We start from the raw sequence: 17,829 nt of genomic DNA on the forward strand, positions 1-17,829 counted from the left end.
TCAGAAACAGGAAGTGAGAGGAAATCCCTGAAAATTAAAGGAATCTCATGGAGCCCCCCAGGTGACCAGAACTACTGTCCCCATTGAAACATATCCACGCTATTACTTTTCTATTACTTTTCTAGAGACAACACTAATTTGGGATTTACTTTTAATGATAATGGCAAACAGGACAACTAGAGAAGGTGAATGGGCAGCAAGTGGTTAGCACTTCCGCCAAGCAGCACTAGGGTGGTTGGTTCAAATCCCAACCATGGCACTACCTGCCTGGAGTTTGCATGTTCTCCCTGTGCCTGTGTGGGTTTCCTCTGGGTACTCCGGTTTCCTCCCATGCTGCAAAGACATGCTGGTAGGTTAACTGGCATCTTTCAATTAGTTTCTTTAGTTATACTTCAATGTTCAGTCTAAACACAAGTTTGGAATGGACCGAACCATAGCTGTTCCGGGATTTCTACATGATATCTTCTTGTTATCATTGGTTAATAAAGACACCAAGCGCAGCCACCACCGAGTCCTTAACAGCTAGTGACCCATTCTTTTAGATGGCTGGGAATCCCTGGCCATGTATGCAAAGAAGTTGGAATCGTAAAAAGAAGAAAAAAATGTTGTGAGCGTGCGCGCACGCACTCTCACACATACTTTCAGTACCAGACCTTTAGGGTCTGGTATGTTGTTTTTTTTTGTTTTTATTTAAAATTTGTTAGGTTTTTCATAATGGAAAGAAAAATAAAAATACGAAGAAAATATTAAAAATACAACGGAAAAACAGCCCACAACAGCTACAAAGCAGGTAAAACAAAGAAAGCAGAATGTGCATATAAAGTAAAAATACAAATATATAAGTATGTCAGGGTTCTATCATTCAGTTTTTAGGAGTGGAAGCAAGTTAACCAAGAATAAAATCAGGAACCTGGACAAGCATATAGCAGAAAACACTTACCACTCTGAGGTTTTACGCTGCTTTGGGTTTTTGTGAAACTGGAGCTCTCCAGGGTGGCGGGGAAGAGGGAATAGAAGGGGCTGAGAGAGGGGATGTATCAGTCACTTTAAGTTTATCCAAACAGTTGGTGAGGTCAGCCCTCAAATACCAATCAGTGTACAGAAGGAGTTGCATATGGGATGTAAGTTCTACTTGTGAAAAGGAATGTTCCATAAAACGTCTCCATCTGACAATGAAACGTTGGGTAGATTTTAAGTTTTGGGTGATAGTCTCCAATTTTTCCAGATTGAAGAGACTATTCAGAACCTATTGCTGTTGTTATTCATGGTGGCTTGGGATGTATCCATGCTGCAAAAGTGTTCTGTGAGTTACCAAGAGGCAAACGTGTATGCACTGAGGTAAGCTTCGGGACTTAGAAGGCTGTGTCAAGCCAGTGGGTTCTTCATAGAAGATACACAAGATGGGATCCCTGGGGATATTGATGTGGTAGATGTGAGTAATATACAGCAGGACTTGGTCCCAAAATGCATGTTGAATATACAGGTTTTGTTTTGTTGGTACTAGAGATGAGCGAATCGAACATGACGAAGTGGAATTCATTCCGAAGATTTGGAAAAATTCTATTCGCGACGAATCCGAAGATTAGCAAAATTTGGATGCACGAATCGAATTTTCCCAAAAATGGCGGCGACATGTGTGGCGACGGAGAAAATGGACAGAGAAGATGGGGCGGGGATCTCTGGGAAGGCGCGCAGACAAGGCGCGCTGACCCATAATGCATTCATGACATGTGATCGCATTAGCCAATCAGCAGCCAGCCAGCACTGTGTAATGGTGGAGCTATAAATCGCGGCCATCTTAGAATTCTCCATTAGCCTCCGGTCATTCAAGAGAGACAGACCTGTGTGTATTAAGGGACAGAGTTAGGGCCACAGAGACTTTAGGGCCACAGAATCGTTACTCAGGGACACAGAATCGTTACTCAGGGACACAGAATCGTTACTTAGGGCCACAGCTATCAAAGAATCGAAAATTTAAAGTGACATACACCCTTTTTTTTTTTGGTGGCTGTCGTGCACAGTTGGTGCTGCAGTTTGCCGATTGTGCTAAATAAACTGACTTTCTGCTTCACAACCACTATTGTACGTTCAAAGAGTTAAATCCATATACACGCCGGGTGGCGGTAATATTTTTTGGGTGATTAGTGCATTCCAGTGACATAAACGTACAGTTTCCAGCCAACGGCAAGCTGCAATTGACCGATTGTGCTAAATAAACTGACTTTCTGCTTCACAACCACTATTGTACGTTCAAAGAGTTAAATCCATTTACACGCCGGCTGGCGGTAATATTTTTTGGGTGATTAGTGCATTCCAGTGACATAAACGTACAGTTTCCAGCCAACGGCAAGCTGCAATTGACCGATTGTGCTAAATAAACTGACTTTCTGCTTCACAACCACTATTGTACGTTCAAAGAGTTAAATCCATTTACACGCCGGCTGGCGGTAATATTTTTTGGGTGATTAGTGCATTCCAGTGACCTAAACGTACAGTTTCCAGTCAACGGCAAGCTGCAATTGACCGATTGTGTACAATAAACTGACTTTCTGCTTCACAACCACTATTGTACGTTCAAAGAGTTAAATCCATATACACGCCGGGTGGCGGTAATATTTTTTGGGTGATTAGTGCATTCCAGTGACATAAACGTACAGTTTACAGCCAACGGCAAGCTGCAATTGACCGATTGTGCTAAATAAACTGACTTTCTGCTTCACAACCACTATTGTACGTTCAAAGAGTTAAATCCGGTTTTATTTTTGGGGTGCTTATTGAATTAAAGAGTATGTCAGACAACACGCAGAGGAGTGGCAGAGGAGGCAATGTTTCAGGAGCGAGCAGACGTGGCAGCAGAGGAAGGGGTCGAGGCAGCACTAGTCGCAGCCAGAGGCCAGTGCTCCCGGTGTCATCCAGCGGTCGTGTCTCCACCGACAACCCTGCCGTCATCGATTGGTTGACTCGGTCGTCTTCCTCTTCCCAGGTCACCTCTGACACCTACAGCCAACGGTCGGTGGGTACGTCAGACACAACCGTTAGTTGGCATGGCCCGGGAGCAAGCCCACTGAAATCACGTGTCCTCGACCTGCCCCTGTCCTTTGGTGTTCCCTCACCAAGCGAAGTATCGCATGCTGTGGGCTCAGCCCCACTGTACAGTGAGGAAGAGCTAACAGAGGGCGGTCAGGAACGGGGGGAGACATCCGCCTCTTCAGCAGCCAGGCGAAGAAGTACTGGCGAGGAGAGTGGCTCGGTAGCCGGTCTAGAGACAGGTCTGTCTCCTGACCCACACGCAGCCAAGGGGGCTAGTAGTGACGCGGAGACCCTAATTGATGATGATGAGGCTGATCGCACTTGGCAGCCTCGTCGTCATCAGGCTATTGCTTCCGCATCATCAGGAGAAGAGGGTGCCAGCTTGCCAGCGAGCAAAACAGTCGGTGGGTTGCCCAGGAGGCAGCAGGGTCGCAGCAGTGTCAGTGGAGCCAAACGGCCACGGAGTAGAGCACCAGCTCCACTGCAGCCTACCACCACGGCCAGTAGTGGTGCCGGTGTGCACGGAGGAAGTAGCAGTCAGCCAGTGAGGAGTAGTGGGGGCAAAGTTTCCTACTCGGCGGTGTGGCAATTTTTCGTCAAGCCGCCCGAGGAAGTAAACGTAGCCGTATGTCGACTATGTGGCCAGAAAGTCAAGCGTGGCCAGGGGGCCAATGTTGGGACTACAGCGTTGCGTCAGCATATGCAGCGTCGCCATTCGGTGGCCTGGGAAAACCGTGATAAAGATACGGCGGTTCTGCCTGCCCCAGCCCCTGCTCCATCACCCGCTCCGTTACTTGCTCCGTCACCCGACGTCAATCGCCCTCTATCAGCCAGTCAAGGCTCCAACACCTCTGCTGAGGGGAGTTGTCGCTCGTTGGCATCTTCCGCTCGTTCAGATGCTCCTTCTCCTGCTACTCCTCTTCACGGATTCCGTCAGCAGTCTTTCTTGGAATCCGTTTCCAAGAGACAACCGTTTGCGAGCACGCACCCGACGGTGCAGAAGCTGAACGTCCTCCTGTCCAAGTTGCTGGTGCTGCAGTCCCTCCCTTTCCAAGTGGTGGACTCAGCACCTTTCCGAGAAATGATGGCTTGTGCCGAGCCGCGGTGGAGAGTGCCAAGCCGGCATTTCTTCGCCAAAAAGGCAGTGCCAGCCCTGCATTCACATGTAGAAGAGATGGTGGGCCAGTCTTTGAGCATGTCGGTCTCTGCCAAAGTGCACGGCAGCGCCGACGTGTGGAGCTGTAACTACGGTCAGGGACAGTACATGTCATTTACGGCCCACTGGGTGAACGTGGTGCCGGCACAGCCGCACCAGCAACTTGGACAGGTCACGCCGCTTTTGCCTCCACGTTTGCACGTCCTTGGTCCGGCAAAGATGTCCACCTCTACCACCTCTTCTTCCGCCGTGTCCTCACCCGCCACCCCCGTGCCAAGTCCCATTACCCGACCGGCATATCACATGTGCAGGGCGCAACGGTGTCACGCTGTGCTGCACCTGGTATGCCTTGGCGAACGTAGTCACACAGGGGAGGAACTTCTGAGTGTAATGAACAGAGAAATCGACAGATGGCTGTCTCCGCGCAAACTGAAAATCGGAACCATGTTGACCGACAACGGAAAGAACATGGTGTCTGCTCTGCGTCAAGGAAGGTTGTGCCATGCGCCATGCATGGCTCACGTGTTCAATCTGGTTGTCAAGCGGTTCCTAAAATCCACCATCCCACTGCAAGACATCCTTAAAATGTCACGTAAACTTTGCATGCATTTCAGCCATTCCTACACCGCAAAGCACACCCTCCTTGAGCTGCAGCGGCAGAACGGAATTCCACAGCATCGCCTGATCTGCGACGTTGCAACAAGGTGGAATTCAACCCTACATATGTTAGACCGCCTTTACGAACAGCGAAAGGCCATCACCGATTTCCTGATGTTACAAGCGGATAAAGGTACTCCCCTGTGTAACTTAGATGTCAGCCATTGGCAGCTCATGCGTGACACCTGCCGCTTGCTCAGGCCCTTTGAGGAGGCCACGCTATTCGTGAGTCGGCAGGACTATGGGATGAACGACGTCATTCCTCTGTTGCACGTCCTGGAACAAATGCTGTTAACAATGGCTGGTCAGGGTGCGGTAGATGTGGCGCACAGATCTCAACGCCACATGACCCCTGTGGGGGCAGGACAGGAAGAAGAGGAGGAGGTAGACGAGGACATTGGTGCTCAGGAATTATTGAGTGAAATGGGTGGTTTTTCCACTCAGCGGACAGCAGTGGAGGAGCAGGAGCATCTGGTAGAGGAGGAGGAGGAGACAGAGGACCCAGACGCACCGTGGCAGTATGCTGTGGAGATGGAGGCAGGGAGTCCCTCGCATTCCTTGGCACAAATGGCCCACAATGTCTCCTCACACTGCTGGTGGGTTCCATTTTGTCATAGGGTGCTGTATGGCCTCCCATTGCTGCTGCCTCCACCGCCACACTGTGGCTCCACACTCTGGTTTTGGCCCCGTGACTGCCCAAATGAGTGAAGTGTGCGGTGATTCTAAGATCGACGGCACTCATCTGCATGTCATACTGACTGACAGTATTATTTCTCTTCCCCAGCAGACTCCAAGGGCATTTAAATTAAAGGTACAGTGTTCTGCACTAATATAAAGGCTCTCTGAAGCCTAGAAACACCCTTTTTATAAGTTAAATTCGCAGCGAATATATTCGGCTCGAAGCGAATTTATTCCGCGAATTCGGCGAATCAGCTGAACCGAATTTTTGAATAATTCGCTCATCTCTAGTTGGTACAAAACAGGTAGTAGGCTCGATGAATACTCTTGAATTGGGTTTCACGCCACGTTTCACAGACCACCAGTGATGTAATTTTCTTATATCCCATCAAGAGATTTTCAGGAATGCCCAATTTGTGGAGAACAGAAACCCATGGCTTAAAGGGGGCGAGGTGATACTTTGCCATTTGGTGAGTTATAAGATGAGAGTAGATATTGAAGATTGAATATTGATCCCGGCAAAGCACTACCTCAATGAAAGAGCTTTAAAAGGGATCTTGTCGAGGGCCAAAACAGGTCCTGAGATAATTTGGCGTTAGTGTTGGTGGTAGTGAAAGATGTGGTATCCCTTGAGAGTGCAGACTAGCCACTCCTCACCTCCATCCACTACTTCTAATGCAGGGGGAAGTCTCAAAGAGCTAGTCTGTAGAGCCTTTCAGCTCTGACCCAAATTTCACCCTGCTAGCAATCAAACCCAGGCCGCTATTCAGCCTCTGATTAACAATTCAAACATGAGCTCCCCCTAGCTAACTAGAAGGGTACTACACATATTTGAACATGACCATATTTGGCCAATGATCTCACTAGAACCTCAGTGTGGGAGTACCCCATTAACATCTATAGCAGACCCTCATCTAGAATAAGGCTCTGGTATAGATGAATGGAACCCCCAGCTGCTTTGTTTAGAAACAGAACAAAGCAGCTGGGAGATGTCAATTTGCATTTAATTTAAACACACTTTTTTCTTTGTTAAATGTTAGTGGTGCTGCAGTAGATTGTATATATCACAGGGGCAGAACATGCTTTTTCCTATTGTTCCACTTTGAGTGTTGTTAAAATGCCACCTCCCCTTCACTCCCTCTCTCTGTCGGGGTCCCTCAAGGTCCTGTCCTTGGACCTCTCCTCTTCTCCATCTACACCTCCTCCCTTGGCCAATTGATAAACTCCCACTGCTTCAACTACCATCTCTATGCCGATGACACACAAATCTATCTCTCTACCCCTCACCTCACCCCCTCTGTCTCCAATCGCATCACCAGCCTACTAAGTGACATATCGGACTGGATGTCACTCCACTTCCTCAAACTCAACCTTTCCAAAACTGAGCACTTAGTATTCCCCCCAGCCCGTGCCCCCCCTCCCCCGACTTCTCTCAAGATCAACAACACTACCATCAGTCCCTCCCCTCACGCCAGGATGCTAGGTGTAATCCTAAACTCCAATGTGTCCTTTCAGCCCCAGGTCCAATCACACTGACAAACTCATGTAGACTTCATCTCCGCAACATCTCCAAGATACAACCATTCCTAACCTCGGAAACCATAAGCAACTCATTCACTCCCTTAATATATGATGCCTTGACTACTGTAACTCCCTCATCACTGGACTACCTCACCGCAGGCTATCCCCACTACAGTCCATCATGAATGCTGCTGCCAGACTCATTCACCTTACTAACCGCTCTATATCTGCCACCCCTCTCTGCCAATCCCTCCACTGGCTCCCAATTGCCCAACGGATAAAATTCAAAACACTAACACTGACGTATAAAGCCGCTCATAACACTGCCCCTAATTACATTACCGACCTTGTCTCTAAATACCACCCAAACCGTACTCTCCGCTCCTCGCAAGACCTCCTACTCTCTAGCTTCCTTGTCTCCTCCTCCCATGCTCGTCTCCGGGATTTCTCAAGGGCTTCACCCATCCTCTGGAACTCCCTACCTCAAGCTATCAGGCTATCGCCTACTCTGCTCACCTTTAGGCGCACTCTGAAAACCCATCTCTTCAGGGAATCCTACCCCGACCCCAACTCATACTGGCATCAACTACTCCTCCTACCACTCCATCCCCCACAGCTAATAACCTCTTGTACCACTATCCCCTCCCTCCTAGATTGTAATCTCCAAGGAGCAGGGCTCTCTAATCCCTCTTGTATTGAACTGTATTGTTACTGTATTGTCTCCCACTATAATGTAAAGCGCTGAGCAAACTGTTGGCGCTATATAAGTCCTGTATAATAATAATAATAATAATAAAATGCTGCTCCCACCAAATGGAATTTTTTTTTAAATGTTTGCGTTGTCCCGAAGGCTGTTTCCCACCTCCTTCCATTTGTTTGACAATCCCTTGCTTATTATCCCAGAAATTGACCAGAACTAATTTTGACATTCATTTCCAATTGGCTTTAATGGAGTTTTTGATTTGGTTACTAATGTTCATAGAACTGAACCTAGATGTGTTCTGTGCATCATTACTTATGAGCATATCCCCCTGCTCTTTGTTACTATCAATGTGTTAAATATTAGGCATTCTGCATAAAGAGTAGGCTCCCAGTGCTACCCGTTCCTCTCCCAGTGAAAATGCTTCTATACAGGGGTTTTAGAATCTATTCAAACCAGGTGCAATGAGAGTGTGTTGGGTCGCTATTCCAGTGCAGTTCCACTTTACCTCCACCAAAGGCAAGGCAAAATGTTTTGTCTCTTGATATGGCCAGTTCACACCACTGTGGCTTGGTGGCGTGCAGCCAGTGTGAGCTAAAAAAAAGAGTGTATGTCACTGCACCCCGGCTGATAGAATTTTAAGAAATGTCACTCTGTGTCACTCAATAAAGTTCATTTTGAAAAAAAAAGTGAACAGTGAAATGTGCTGGTATCGGAGCATGAACACACCACACATCAGTCACTGCGTTGCATTGCAATGCATAGGCTGGTGTGTACAAGCTCTTAGAAATTCCAACTGCAGTCAAAAATGTTTATTTTTGTCAGGTGTTTACTACCATTTGTATCCCCACTGCGGAGGTTTCCCATCACTTGCTGTCTTAACAGGAAATGGTGGGTAATCTCTCCAAAGAAGACAAAAACAAAGACTAATTTTTAATATAGTGCGAAAAGTTAAAACTTAGGATAATGTTGATTTTGCTGTCTATGCCTTCCTGTCCTAATGATTCCTATTTTTGTATGGGCAACATATGGACAGGGAGTGAGGGAAAATCCCTGAAAACTGACAGAACTTTTATCTGTTTTGTATTAAAAAAAAAGGCTAGAGCTGGTAAATCCAATCATTACATGTCATATACGCTTTAAAATGCTAATTTAATTTCACATGTGATTTTTTAATCTTTTTAAATTTACTAATTTGTTTACAATAATACCTTCCATTAAGAGCCTTCTTTGGACGCTTCTCATGAACCCATGAGAAACCCAATGAACACATGATAACAAACAGAGCTCAGGCTGGCTACATCCTAGATGCAAACAAAACTACATTTTGCTAAGGGAACTTCAGCTTATGCAAATGGAGAAACAGAAAAAGGGCGCACCGACCTAGTGCATTATCGTTTAAAATATTTATTGAAGAAACAAAGTAAGTATCATACTTACAATAGACATAAAAACACACGCATGTCAAACTGAACAAGATGTACGATCCAAACAACATCTGAGTCCATACGATGGAACCCTGGATGACCAACTGGCTAACGCGTTTCGAGGACACAACCTCTTCCTCAGAGCCAACTTCAGCTTATGGTAGGGTCCCTACGCTAATCTAAACTTTCTAATTGAAACCCAAAATTAGTATACTGTGTGACTTGTACGTTTTATTAAATGGCATAGCTGGTGAATTTACGGTAAGTAATGGCAGGGCTATACAAATCTGAATACCATATTGCTTACTGTTTGCGAAACTGCACTTTTTCCGAAAGAACTAGCTATCACATGTGTGATAATATTATGCTGTACTGTTAGTAGGCTGAGCACGACTTCGCTCCTGTAATGCACATAATTAGTCTGTGTTGGATTGAGGGATAATGTACACACTGGTTTCAAATAAATTTATTATGCTTTTACCACACGTTTACTCTGCATCCACCATTAATTCCAATTTACTGATTTAGAGAAATAAAAACAAACCAATCTTAAACTAATCTTAACTAAACAGTAAACCCTTGTACACTAGTCTTACAGCAGAATTCCAGGATAACCATAACTAATCTTAAAAATACTCTAACACCTGTGCTAAACTGTGTAAGAAAGAGGTATATAATTATCTGTTTTCATGCCACTTCAGTCCAGTCTTGTGATCTCCCCTGTGTCAGTCAGAGGCTGATTGCAGGAGAGAGGAGAGAGCCTTCAACAACATGACATCACCCATAGGCTTCAGTGGCCCATCCATTGTTGATGTACAACTTAATCACAGGCAAAGACTTTGGTTGGGAGTTTTTTCCATTATAGCCAAATGGTAGCAAATCAAGCTGGAGACAAACGTTAAACAAATGATGCTACTATCTGTGTCTTTTATCATAAAGAACTTTGCTTCACTGATGGAGGAGCAGGTCATCAACCTGGATGAAACAGGACCTGAAAGCTGCCATAGAGAAAGTCCAGAGTGCATTTTACCAGCTTTAAAACAAATGTCAAAACAGCTCAAACGTAATAACTATAAGCACCTTTTACCTCTGATGGATAAAAATGGGAAGACACAAAATATAAAATACATATCTCTTCATCTCTTCTTGTCCAGGTGGTTTAAATTACTCTGAAAAAGTTGAAGATAATTTTCTAGTTTTGGCTACCTGTTAGACCTGATGATTAGAGAAGGCTAATGATCTGCCAGTGATATATATATTTCCTCAATAATAATATATCACACAGTACAAATCTAGGAAACAATCTCATTGAACTGTGAAAAAGAAGAGATGAAAATGGTGCATTGCATAATAAATTGTAGAGGATGAGCACAGCTTGAAAGGCTCATAATCTATATCTGTAAACGTGAGTTTAGGAAAAGAAAATGGAGATATTTTATGTCAAGGGAGGAAAATGAAAAATACAATAGCTGAGCACTTAAAGGTTCATTTATTTCCAGTGCCCGTTAGAGTATCTCATGATTTAGTGCTATGGAAGCTGAGCATAAGCTTATATATTGCTGAGCATAACAACAGCATTGCCATAGAGTAAGGTTATTCTTTCTTTAGCCATTTGGATAAAAGTATACAATGATCTGCATTTTTTGCAGAACGAGTGTTTACACAAACAAGGGCACACATACACTAGTATATTGAAATTTTAATGTTTTACCTGCAGGATGATGATAAAAGTAGATAGCTAAAGCAGCCTTTCTCAAGTGGTGCCTTCAGGTTTCTTCAGGGGAGCGATGGCAAAATGCTTAAAAGTGCCAAAACATTGTATACAAGCCAGTAGGTGAATGACTCCTGCCTTTGAGTTACACAAAGCCACAGGTTTTCATTGTGCACCATTATAACCTTCTAGTTTTTGGCATCTTAACAACCAATGACATCATCGGTTGATAAGGAGGACATCGGGCACCTGCACAACATCCTTTTTCCCCGTGCCCCTCTACGTCAGCATTGGGTTTACGTTTGCTGAGCAAGGTAGAGAAACTGAGAGAGAAGAGGAATGCTGGAGTACTAGTCAGTACCAGTGTGCAAAGGTGTATTTGCTTTGGAACAATAAATCACCTCTATTGTTGGGTGTCCCATGTGAGTGGATGTTGCTGCATTATGTAAAAACTGTAATTTAGTTTTTTACATTTTAAAGAGGGTGCCTCGAGATTGTGCTTAATTTAAAAAAAAGGTGCGTTGACTGAAAAAAGGTTGAAAAACACTGAGCTAAAGGCTTACAGTATATTACTATATAACAGTATGGTATTGAAAATAGAAGAGCCTACAATCTATTAAGGTTACAATCTATCAAGGTTATATATATATATATATATATATAATTTTTTTTTTCTCATTGCATTATAGTAAGTATCAGTAATGAGTACCTGCGCAGAAAATAAAATCCCAATTTTAGAAGCTCTGTTATGGGACGTGCTTGGCCCACATCAGGTATCAAGATATAAGTGTCTGCGGTCACCTACAAACAATGTACAACATTCAATGGCAAGAGCTATGGTCAGCTCCTTTAAAAGCAGCAGCCCAATGCTGCTGATAAGATTTTGTTGAATTTTGCAACAGAAGCTTTGATCTTGAGGGGAAAAAGGCATCTTGATCCAATTTTGAAATACAGGAAGATGGAAATATGCAAATGTTGGTAATGCCTAAATAACCAGTTTCCCTTTCACCAGACTACCTCCGAAGTAGAAACATTAGAAAAGTCCAGCAGACAGGCTAAATTAAAAATTACAAAAAACTGATCACCTGCCCAGGTCTATAACTGGCTTTTTAAACAGTGAACATGGAGCATCACTATGTGAAAGATTCAAAAAATAGAAATATCCAGTTCAACTTGCCAGCCTACCTCAGTCTAATCACGGCTATTGTCGGCAAGGAACATGGATATGTATAACTTATCAACAGAGGGGGATAAGAAAAGCCAGTTCAATCTGCCAGCCAGTTGGCCAACTATCAAAGACCAAATTAACCTATCTAGAAACATGCGTTTAAAAACAGGGGTTTAGTTAGCACACATTTGCAAATACATACGTAAGACACAGAGCCACGTCACGGCACCGAGTATCTGTGGTCCTAACTCTATAAATCTAGAGAGTCCTCACAGTGGAGGCACTGGGGTCCGTTTAAAAAGCAGAGAATGTGACTTTCACCGAATATTCTTTGGTGGATTATCTTCCAGGTCCATGTGTTTTAGAAAACAGTGACTGATTTTCCACCTGAGAATGTCTGGTGAAAGTTGCATTTACTGCTTTATTAATAGACCTAAAAGTTTTAAGCTGAAGTAGGGTGGCCCAACCCCCGAGAGACTGTGAGTTCACTAAAGAGATTGTACCATTTTGTGAAAAGTCGTGTGGATGACAACGTTATGAAAGAAGACTATCCCCCAGTACTTAAACATAGTTAATCCTATTTGTTCATTCGGTTGATGCTGACCTTTTACTGGTTCCATGTTAAAGGGATAAACTACATGTATAACTATAACTATACTTTTTTCTGTGATTTTGTAGATGACCATACAAATCATCAGGAAATTTCATTTGAGAATTTAGCTGAAACGTTTAGGCTTTCTTTATACAAATGCTAATGGATTGTCTAACTACAGTATCATGAGTTTTTCTGAGCTGACCTGAACAAGGGAAGGCTCTAAGGTTGTTATACAGGAAGTTGGAGATTTAATGCAATTTGTTTAGGATGAATTGTAGGAAATAAAAGAGAAAACCTGGCCATATGTGTGCTCTGAGGAAGAAAAGATTCCATTGGAACATCTATTAAACCATGAATTTTATAAATACTCAACAACCACACCATGGACTGCAAAAAAGTCTTTACCAGTCCTTAGATATAGTGGCTGTATTATTTTCTGTTTTTCAGGCTAGGAGCATTTTTAGCAACTACAAAAAATACTCATTAATATTGCCAGAAATGTATTGTCCTTGCTACTTATTGTTAGCTGAAAAGGAAGCACAGACATCCTTATCTTTCAAATTACTAGTCCCATCAAGCCACCCTGCAATAAAGACAAACAAAGCTAGACATGTATAGCACCCTCTAGAGCTTCTAGGGTTAGTGTAGGTAAACTTATTGTGTATGACTCATAGTAACTTTGTGAGTTTGTAATTAGGTTGGGTTACTGTAGGTCCGGCTGGATGGCTTAACAGGTCTCTATCGCCTCCACCTGGTTCTGGAGGACCATGGAAGCTTCCAGAAGCCAGTGGGCAGAGGGGTGTAAACTTCATCTGCAAGTTTATGGGAGTCTAACCAATCCCAGGTTTGGAGGTCCTGGTAGAGAGGCAAGGCCAACCCATAAATATGGGAGAGTCAAGCTAGCAAAAGAGTTGGGTGGAAGATGGAGTGCTGAGGAGGCTGTTGGTGACCTGGGAAAAGGTCCCCTAGGTCTAGGGGAGGCTGACCTCCAGGCTGGGCTTGGACTGGCTCAGGAGGATTCATTCAACATCATGGTATGAACAGGATCAAGGCCTGGGAGCAAGGAGGACAGAGTGAGTACATCAGCACACCCAGGGATTTACAAGGGGAGAGACTGCCATGTGTAGGAAGCTTTCAAAGGAAAGCGCTGTGCTTAATCTTTTATCCTTGTCCTAGGAAATCTTCAGAGCAGCCAGGAGGGCTGGTAGTGTCTGCAAGCTGCAGAGCTGAGAGGAGTTCTACAGGGGAGAGGAGATACTTCTGCATGTAGTTGCAACAATCTGTGATAATTTTCAGAGATGCTGAGAGTCCCTAGCCTGTAAGGGGCTGTTGTTACTGATCCGTAAAGACTGACCGCTTTCAAAGAACAGTTCAGGATCTGTTTCTCTAAATAGGAAGGAAGTTGTCCCTGACCATTCAATCAGTCAAGTTGGGCATCCCATAATCCCTATTACCCTATCCAAGTTACTTCCCCCTAATAACAAAAAAAAAACGAAGTTCATGGACTGTTCACCGACTGTGGATGCAAGTGTGGAAAATGTATGTTGCCTGGCTGTGCAGAGCTTAGGGGGATCTACAATCACAGCGGCCTCAAGAAGATAGCGCTACACATGTTTGAAGTCCAATCATTGTGACAATCATGCTTACCCACTTGCCTACTGGGCACTTCTACCCCCTTCCTGACCAGGCCAATTTTCAGCTTTCAGCGTTGTCGCACTTTGAATGACAATTGCGTGGTTATGCAACACTGTACCCATATGAAATGTTATAATTCTTTTTCACACAAATAGTGGTTTCTTTTGGTGGTATTTACTTGCCGCTGGGTGTTTTATTTTTTTTGCGCTAAACAAAAAAAGAACAGACAATTAAAAAAAAAAGGTTTTCTTTGTTTCTATTATAAAATTTGGAAACAGGTAATTTTTCTCCTTCACCAATGTGCATTGATGAGGCTGCACTTATAGGCAGCACTGACGGGCACTGATAGGGAGCACTGATGGGCACTGATGAGGTGTTATGGATAGGTAGCACTGATGGGCACTGATAGGAGGCATTGATAGGTGGCATTGATAAGCGGCACTGATGAGCTGGCACTGATGATGCTGCAGTAATAGGCAGCACTGATGGGCAGCACTGATGGGCGCCACTGCTGGGCACTGATGGACGGCATTGCTGGGCAGCACTGATGGGTGGCACTGCTGGGCAGCACTTATGGGTGGCACTGCTGGGCACAGGTGGGTGGCACTGATTGGCACAGGTGGGTGGCACTGCTAGGCACAGGTGGGTGGCACTGATGGGCACAATTGGGTGGCACTGCAGGGCACAGGTGGGCAACACTGATGGGCACATGTAGGTGGCACAGGTGGGAAACACTGCTGGGCCCTGATGATCAGTGCCGATCCCTTTGCTGACAATTGCCAGTTCTCTGCAGTACTTTCCTCACGCTGTCACAGCGTGAGGATAGTACAACCGATAACCGGCAATTGTATTTACCAGTGATCTGCTGTGTCATTGGACGCAGCTGATCACGTGATAAAAGGCTACCGTGATTGGCCGTTTACCGTATCACATGACCAGCTGTGTCCGTAGGACACAGCGATCACTGGCGGTGCCTGGAGCGCAACGCTGGGGGCGCGCAGGGGGCGTGTTCTGAAATGATGTCCATGAACGTCGTCCCAGAACTAGTCAACCGCGCTGTAGCTGTCCTTCGGCCATAGTGTGGTTTGGAACTACTGTAGTTACTTTCATAGGTACAATGGAAAAATCAGTGTAGCCATGAAAGAACGGGAAGTTTGTTATTGACAAGATTTCTAGGTGAAAACAAAGTCAAGAAGCCAGAAAAAAAGGAGAAAGACAGCATCTAAGGTTGAAACATTCTTAGTGGTACACTGCAAGTGAAGTAGTTTGGTGTATAACTCTGTGTGCATTTCAGACACAGAAGATTGGGGAAGGGCCAAAGCTGTTACACTGCCTAGGGCTCTTTCTGGTCTTAATGCAGCTGTGAGATTATGAAATGAGTCTACTAATAAATTCTCTTCTCTTCTTTATAAAACAGCATTGTGAAAAATCATTTATGTCTTTATTAAACATGTGAGGAAGGGCATTTTAGGAATTATTGTCATATTTCCCCTCAGTGGCTTTTTTTTCAAGGCACTGAGCGTGTGCAAGATCAAAAAGTGGACCCCTTAGCTGGAAACAAGAAAATACAAAAAAGTGGCAAAAAGCGGGCATGTGTCTCATTGCTCTGAATATTTGACATTGCTTAACGAGGAGTGACTAAACAGAGTCTGAGTTGCCATACATAGTATAGCATGAGGCAATGTTGAACAGGGAATGCACAGCAAAGTATCTGTGGAGATAGATTGGAGGAGCCAAAGGCCCAACATTAGATGTTGGGGCACCTGTTCAGGGGTCACTAGTAAGTGGATTACTTACTACAGACCCCTGAACTATGCATCACCTATTACCCCAGATCTCCATGCCACGAACTACTGACCTCTGAACTTTGCTTCACTTACTACTGTCCTCTGAAGTCTATGTCACTTACTAGTGACTCTGGAACGCAATGGCACTTACTACAGACCTCTGAAATCTATATCACTTACTGTTGACCCTTAACTCTACGTTACTTGTTACTGACCTCTAAACTCTGTATCACTACTGACTCTTGAACTCTACATCACTTACCACAGACCTCTTAACCCTACATCACTTACTACAGACCCCTGAACTCTAGATCTCTTACTACAGATCTATGAACTCTATGTCAGTTAACATTGACTCTTGAACTCTACATCACTTTCTACGCAACTCTGCACTCTGTATCACTACTGACTCTTGAACTCTATGTCACTTACTACTGACCCCTGAACTCTATGTCACTTACTTCTGACCCCTGAACTCTATGTCACTTACTTCTGACCCCTGAACTCTATGTCACTTACTTCTGACCCCTGAACTCTATGTCACTTACTATTGACCTCTGAACTCTATATCACTTCCTACTGTCCCCTGAACCTTATGTCACTTACTATTGACCCCTGAACTCTATGTCACTTACTGCAGACTTCTGAATGCTACATCACTTACTATTGACCATTGAACTCTAAATCACTTGCTACACTGACCACTGAACTCTGCATCATTACTGACCTCTGAACTCTACATTACTTACTATTGACCTCTGAACTGTTTATCACTTACTGCTGACCTTTGATTCATCTGCTACTGACCTCTGAGTTGCTTACTACAGAGTTCAGGGATCAGTAGGGGCAGAGAGTTCAGAAACTACCAAGTGACCCTCTGCTTCACAGTACAGTTAAACATCCCTCCCCTGCAGAGCTGACCACTGTTCTCCCTCTCCCTGGACTCACCATGCTACCTTCTGCAGCTCCAGCTGTCTTCTTCCTCTCCCTTGGTCCAGTGGGTATGGCTAAAGTCTGGCAGACAATTACAGCCCTGCTACAAAGTACTGCTATCAATCTCTCGCCCGTCCTCCATTCTTAGATCCTGTTCCATTCATAGAAGCTGTAGTACATCTAGTTGCAGTTAATTGCTTAGACTCTTTATACATATAAAAACTAATTTAGAAGTGCTTATTGCTTTATTACAGATTTACTAGCTTTATTGTACTTGAAAAACCATCTGAAAAAATATATAAATAGCAGATTAAAGAATATAAATTTTATTCCTTGTATTCAAACAATTTATAGTTATTTACCATTGTTTTAGTAAAGCTGACTCTATAAACTGTACAGCGGCCAGACAGCTTTACAAGTCGCTTGGGATTTGGACAAGTGTTCTGTAATATACCTTTTCAGAACAATGATTTCTGCTGCAAGGCTTAGGCAAGTCCATATGCAGTATTTATCATATCATGCATATATTTACTTGTAAAGTAACTTAAATTTGAAAAGGTTTAAACTCACTAAATGTATATTGCATGTTATTATTTTCCCCAAATAATAGGTTAGTTTAAAAAGCCATCAATTTAGGTAGATGTGAATTTTATTACACTATCTCATTTTATCACACTTGTTAGCAAACAGCAGTCTTTCTCGTTATTAGTAGGATTCAGACTTTTGATTTCTGAAGCTAAATTGGATACAGTTTAAATAATTAACACGGAGACAGAAGTGGAAGCAGTGATTGCACATTGGATACATTGAGGCCAGTAATGAGAACTTAAT

This window comes from Staurois parvus, unplaced genomic scaffold (assembly GCF_062004578.1).
Source record: "Staurois parvus isolate SC_StPar_1 unplaced genomic scaffold, SC_StPar_1.0 ptg000287l, whole genome shotgun sequence".
In the NCBI taxonomy this organism is placed as follows: Eukaryota; Metazoa; Chordata; class Amphibia; order Anura; family Ranidae; genus Staurois; species Staurois parvus.